Source organism: Mus pahari, chromosome 19 (assembly GCF_900095145.1).
Source record: "Mus pahari chromosome 19, PAHARI_EIJ_v1.1, whole genome shotgun sequence".
Taxonomy (NCBI): domain Eukaryota; kingdom Metazoa; phylum Chordata; class Mammalia; order Rodentia; family Muridae; genus Mus; species Mus pahari.
Genome location: NC_034608.1, coordinates 56,063,854 through 56,069,624, shown reverse-complemented (window position 1 = coordinate 56,069,624; position 5,771 = coordinate 56,063,854). Strand labels below are relative to the sequence as shown.

The following is a 5,771-nucleotide window of genomic DNA, read 5'->3' as shown; positions in this document are numbered from 1 at the left end:
ACAACTGACACACTTGGATCATCTTTCCCATCGCTAACCTCTGGCCATCCACAGCCAGTTTAATTCTGGTAGGAGACAGCCACCATTCCTATCAGAGATACTCTCCTCCACACTATGCAGGAAGGATTTTTCACTGTCGCCTTACCCTGAATTCACATTCTGAATCTTCTCCAACCTAAGCTTCCCTTTGGAGAACCTGTGCTCCAGTTCTCTGGGTCAGAGATGGTCTCATAGTACCTAGTTTAAATTACCTTAATCTGATATAGCTGATGAAGATTGTATTTAGTGCTTGCATTCTAAAACACTCCTTTAAATCGAGAGTGAAACATGGCTGCCTGTTAGGGTTTTGTTCAACATTGCATTATTGATCCTTCTCAGTAAGCTAAGGGAAAGAAGTGAGTACAAAGAAAGGAATGAAAGTGTACCTACAGACTTTACTAAGAAACAGTCAATACATGAAACAAAATTTTTACTAAGGTTGGTAGACATTGAGGTTGACATATACTTTTTAAGAACTGAAAACTAATAAAAGCTTAAATCTTTAAGACCTTAAAATGGCATCAGATGTATCAAATAACTACCAATAAGCCCACAGAGAGCAGATTCAGCCATCCTTGTGAAAGCTGTAGCACAGAGAGACCTTCTAGAAGGCCCAAAAGGAGAAATAGTTCATGCTCAGTCAAACACCAAAATCAGAAGCTGTGTGGAAATTAATAAGCTAATTGTAATGGTATACAAAGGCAACAGAATTCACTTATTGTACTGGATGTCAAAATAACAATGAATTTATAGGCATCCATATGGTGTGCAGAAAGGAAAGGTCATGTGCTAGTAAGTAGAAGCACCTCTGTGTATGCATCAGTACATTGCTCTAATGTATGAAAAAGAAGGAGGAGGAGGAGGAGGAGGAGGAGAAGGAGAAGAAGAAGAAGAACAACAACAACAACAACAGCAGCAGCAGTAGCAGCAACAACAACAACAACAAAATAGCCAACACTTTATTGTTAGGACTCTAACACCTCTTCAGAGAACATTTCTTGTTTTGTAAAAAAATTAAGCAGACTTCCTGTCAAGTACATGGTTGACCACTTTGGCAGAGCTGATTATGAGGCTCTTGTGAAATTAACATTTTGATCGTGGCTATTCTACTCCACCAAAGTCTGAGAATCCACAGTCATGTTCAAACTTGCTTTCTTTGCTGACAGGTCATAGCAGATGGAAGGGAGCTTTGCTCAAAGTAACTACCATTCTTGTAGTGATCGTCCCTCAAGAGTGGTTGCCCCTACCTGCTTCCCACACCTCCTTCCCCATTAAACATGGTTTTACTCTGCTCTTTATTTTTCAGCTTTGGAAATAATTATGACACTATTTATTCAATTTTTCCCTAAGAACTTCAACCATGAGCAGTGTACCTCCATCACTCCCATCCCTTCCTCCTACCCTACAATTCTTTCTGTATCCATCTGTCCAAAACCATGTTCTTCTTTTCAACTATTATTGTTACATGTATAAACAATCCATGTAGCCAGTGTGGTATTGTTTGGGCAAACATGTGTCCAAAGTTGATGACTTGGCACTGGACAATATACATAAGAGCTTACCACTGGAGAAAACTGATTTTCCCTCTCATCTGTTGACCACATTTAGCTCTTCAACTGGGTGTGGTATCCTGTCCACATGCCAAGTGGTGTTATTGTTCCAATAGCATTCAAGCAACTGTATCATTGAGATTTTATTATTGTGTTTTCTCTGTCATGTCTATGAGACTCTTTCTAGCATCCAGTGCCCTGAGCCTCTCTCTCTTATGTTTTCATAATGAGAGTGGGCCTGTAGAATGGTAGACTGAGAGTAGACTTGTTCATGAATAAACCTGGGATTGGTTTCTCAAGAAGGAAAATTTGATGACAATTTTCAGGTTCATTATCTCCTTAAATAAAAAAAAAATGACATAGAGAATATTTTCATGAAAACCTTTGTCCTTCCTTAAAGGGAACATTTAAAAGTCACTCTATAGAATGGGAATGTTTGTTACACTTGACACATTAGAAGACTTTCTGTTTATCAGTAAGGTGAGATTTAAAGAACAAGCTTCATATAACTGACATCAACTGGATTCACTATAATTTTATGAACATGCATGAAAAGACAGGTATCCAGCAACATAAAAGAGAAAGAGACCACCATTAGATATTTACCCAAACTGAGCATTTAGTCTTCAGTAAGCATAAATAAATACTCAGTTTCATTGGTTGTTGTAGAAATACATATTAAGCATCTAAGAGATAATACCATAAAGAAAGCCCAGGACCCAGAATTGTTGAACATGAAGACTTAACAAACTAAATATTTGCAAAAACGTGGGACATAAAGAACCACCTACAGTGTCTATAGCATTCTAAATATTGGTCCTAACAATGTGCAAACTTGTTTGACAGTATCTATGTGCTTTTGTGCAATTCATAATGTAAGCATATATTCCTAAATCTACACTCAACACATTGTATGTACCTAAAAGGAATTGAAATTTCTTCATAATAACATTGTTTGTAGGCTACAAACAGAAAAAAGCTATGATATCCTCTTGCAGTAGAAGGCATATATATTGTATGGTGTTTTTCATTAGAATCCCAGTGAAAAGGGATTGCATATGAGTGAATGACTGCTGTGCTCAGCATAGGGAATAGATTCCATAAGCATTCTATGGAGCAAAATTGTCTGCTATGAGAGATCACATAGAATAGGATTTCATTTAACTAGTACTACTTAAAAATACAAGTTTTAGAAGTAAAACTATATTTAAAAACTGTGCTGAGAAATAGGGTGAGTGATGATTAGGAAAGCAGAGGAAGGGAGCCTATGGCAACATTCCCTCTTTAACCTGTAGCTATAACACAAATATTTGCTTTGTGGTAAAAAGTTGAGCTCTGCATTTTTATTCTGTGAATTTAATTAAATGCACATGAATAACTGCATCCATTAGAGGAGAACTGCATTGCTGAATGGATCTACATATTTTGATAGAGTATTTAGAATGGGAAATAGAAAGAATATGAGGTGAAAATAATGCAAACATTTATAGGAAAATGTATAGTCTATTAGCCGAAACATCAGCGAGAACAAATCTCTTTTACTGTAGCAGAATGAAAAGGAAACTTGCCCATGCATGTGTACAGCAAATGTTGGATTTGATCCCAGTGAAATACTGTATGTGCTAAATGAAGTCATTTATGAATGTAGTACACATTACTGAACAGAATGGCTAGCATTTTTAACTTGGAGAGCAGACTGCATGCAGGCCTCTCATACTGAAGACAGATCTTGCAAGTGCCAGATGAGCCAGAAAGGATGGCTCCTGGTCGCAGGTGAAAGTGATCACATGATGGGAAATGCGGACATATTTTAGATGGGGAGATGTGGAATGCAGGCATATGTTATATGGGAAGAAAGAAAGGAAACAGTGACTGAAGACATTCTACAGAAATGAGGGAAATAGAAATGTTAACTTTAATAGAGCCTGCCTGAAGGCATTCCCTAGCACCTCTGGTTTGAGCTCATAAACTGGAAAAGGAAAATGAGTACAAATAAATATGTTTTTAAGAGGGAAAAGGTTAAAGCTTAGCATAAAGCTCAGTGGTAGACAGAACACACAGCATTCCCAAGTCCTAGGTTCAAGCCACTGATGTACTTGTCGACACACAAACACACACACACACACACACACACACACACACACACACCACACATACACCACACACCACACATACACATACCACACACAATACAACACACACACACACACCACACATACACCACACACACACCACACACACATATGATAGCACACACATACAACATACACACAGTAGATTAAAAAGATAGAAAAATGTGTCAAGAAAAACATTTCAGTATAGAAAAAGCACTGTAAAGTGCCTATACCTATTCTCTACAAAAACTGTGTTAAATACTTGCATGCACCCAGAGATTTCATGCAGGCGTGAGTGTGCCTACACAGGAATAATCACCCTAGAGTCTCAGGCAGTGGTTAGCAACCTTCTTCATGCTGCAATCCTTTCCTCATGTTGTGATTACTCCACCCATAAAAGTTATTTTGTTCCCACTCTGTGACTGTACTTTTGCTACTTTGGGAAATCACAGTGTCGATGTCCGATCTGCAGGCTCTCTGATATGCAACTCCCAAGGGGGGGGATCGTGTCCCACAGGGGAAGAACTGACGAAAGCCTGTATCTGTTGTAAGGATGGACAAAATACACCTTACTATCCCTTCCCTGAGAGAAGCCCAGGGACGCAGGGACAAAAGTGTGATTTTAATTAAGGCTTTGAGACAATCCGAGAGGAACCAAAGCATGAAGGCAGAATGAAGCAAAATATACATGAGGTTCTGTAATGGGTCAGGTTGGCTAAATGTATTGAACATGGGAGTTCGAAGAGAGAAAAGATTTGCGTGCTAAATGAGGCACACACATAAACTACTTTCATGTCAACTAAGTAGTTAGGATAGATTTGGGTTTATAAAAATTTCTTAATATAGATTTAATTCATTTAAATTTAATCATTTTAAATTAATTTACTTTTTAATCAAAATAGAATTACCTCACTTTGCTCCCCCCCCAATCCTCCTATCTACTGCTCCGCTAACCCCGACCATGTTCCCCCTATCTCAACTTGATAACCTCTTTTTCTTTGTTATTGTTACATACATACATTTGTGTGTGGGGGTGGGGGTGGGGGTGTGTATGCACACACAAATTTCTAAATACAACCTGCTGAATTCAATTTTATTTTTTGTGTATACATGGTTTCAGGGCTGACCTCTCTGCAGTGAACAACCAGTAAGGGCTAATTCTCCTCCTTCCAGCAGGCATTACTTACCTGCACAGCTCTGATACCCACACAACTGCAAGTTCGCAAGACCCTTGTGATACCACAGTGGAATTAGAGAAGGTCCAAATTCAATATTCTCACTGAAATTCCACTGCTTTTGTAAAACACACACTCTACAACCTGGCAGAGTTTTCAGAGTTTTCAAAGTTTTCAAAGTTATAAGATTTGCATCATTTTATAGATTTTTTTTACTGATTTTCAGGAAAAAAATTTAGTGGTTTTGATCCTTCTATATTGCTTCCCACAGTAATGTTGTTGGGTTTTTTTTTTTTTTTTTTTTTTTGCATTTTTAAAGGTTGTTTCTTTTTACTCCCCCCTATAGAATAAACTACGTATTTAAGCCATAATCTCTTTACATTGAAACTTTAAGTTCACTGTCTGTGATGTATTCCTGGATTCACTGCTGAAGTGCAATACTATGCTGAAAAACTCAGAAACAGTATGAGGAAGTTTCATACAATTACTATAGTCCTAAGTATTTACAATGCTATCAGTTAGGAAACAATTGTGTGAAAGTCTTTTTTTCTTTTATCTTGGTGTGGGTGAATAGCAAGGTTCTGATCTAAATCATGTAATGCATTGCTTCTCTAACAGTGATGACACATAAGGCAGTTCAAGGACTGTGAACTAACCAAATGAAATGCAGTCATTGGATTACCTTGCTATTCTTATCAGCTTGCTATGAATGCACTGCTCTTAGATCTGTACAGCACTACATTTTACAGAGTAACTCCTGTCTTGAGTAATCTGTTCTAAAGTGCCACTCTTATTTACACACTTTTTTTTTATTATTATTTTCTTTATTTACATTTCAAATGCTATCCCGAAAGTTTCCCATACCCCTCCCCCCACCTCTGTTCCCCTACCCA

General features: G+C 37.8%; 1 pseudogene; it reads right to left on the bottom strand.

Moving 5' to 3' along the window:
* Positions 1–3,268: 3,268 nt before the first annotated feature.
* The window catches only part of LOC110336244, a 5,336-nt pseudogene continuing 2,833 nt past the window's right edge, over positions 3,269–5,771 (bottom strand).